Raw genomic sequence first — 901 nt, forward strand, 5'->3', positions numbered from 1 at the left:
CCACTAATTTTTAGGGAAGGGATTAAGTTGATTACATTGACCTCAGTATTCTACTGGTACTTATTTTATTGACCCCAAAAGACAAAGTTAACCTCAGCAGCATTTTAACTCAGAATGTAAACAGTCAGAAAAAATGCTCCAAAGCATTTTGCCCTGCGTGCTTATAATTCTACCAGCTCACTGCCTTAATAATAATAATAATAATAATAATAGATGATGAATAATAGTAGTAGTAATAATAATGATGGTTTCAAATTTTGGCATAAGGCCAGCAATTTCAGAGGAAGGGTGTAAGTCAGTTACAGTGACTCCCAGTGTTCAAATGGTACTTATTTTATCAACCCTGAATGGATGAAAGGCAAAGTCAATCTTGGTGGAATTTGAATTCAGAACATAAAGATGGACGCAACGGTGCTAAGCATTTTGCCCGGTATGCTAATAGTAATTGTGTGCTAAGGACTAAGTAAAAAAGGTTAAGCCTAGTACTTAAATTATTGATCTTCCGAGAGACTAAAGACAATATTAGATTTCTGAGTAATTGAACCTGGATACTGGTAGAACAAAACTAAATATTCTTTTCTACTCTAGGCACAAGACCCAAATTTTTGGGGGAGGGCGCCAGTCGATTAGATTGACCCCAGTATGCAACTGGTACTTAATTTATCGACCCTGAAAGGATGAAAGGCAAAGTTGACCTCGGCGGAATTTGAACTCAGAACGTAAAGACAGACGAAATACCGCTAAGCAGTTCGCCCGGCGTGCTAATCTTTCTGCCAGCTTGCTGCCTTAGAACAAAACTAAATATTGCAATGCAGTGAGTCGTCTACATAACCATTATTACCCTTGCCCATACTAATAACAATATCAAGGATTTATAAATTTGGCACAAAGTCACACAGAT

The 901-nt window shown here is 37.4% G+C and overlaps 1 long non-coding RNA gene across 1 annotated transcript in view; it reads left to right on the forward strand.

Annotated features, from left to right (window-relative positions):
• The first annotated feature begins 222 nt into the window (after positions 1–222).
• Positions 223–901, forward strand: part of LOC118763833 — a 6848-nt gene continuing 6169 nt past the window's right edge. The window contains exon 1 of the long non-coding RNA XR_004999584.1: positions 223–482. This is a non-coding gene — a long non-coding RNA (uncharacterized LOC118763833). The remainder of the gene's footprint in view (positions 483–901) is intronic.

Source organism: Octopus sinensis, linkage group LG6 (genome assembly GCF_006345805.1).
Source record: "Octopus sinensis linkage group LG6, ASM634580v1, whole genome shotgun sequence".
In the NCBI taxonomy this organism is placed as follows: Eukaryota; Metazoa; Mollusca; class Cephalopoda; order Octopoda; family Octopodidae; genus Octopus; species Octopus sinensis.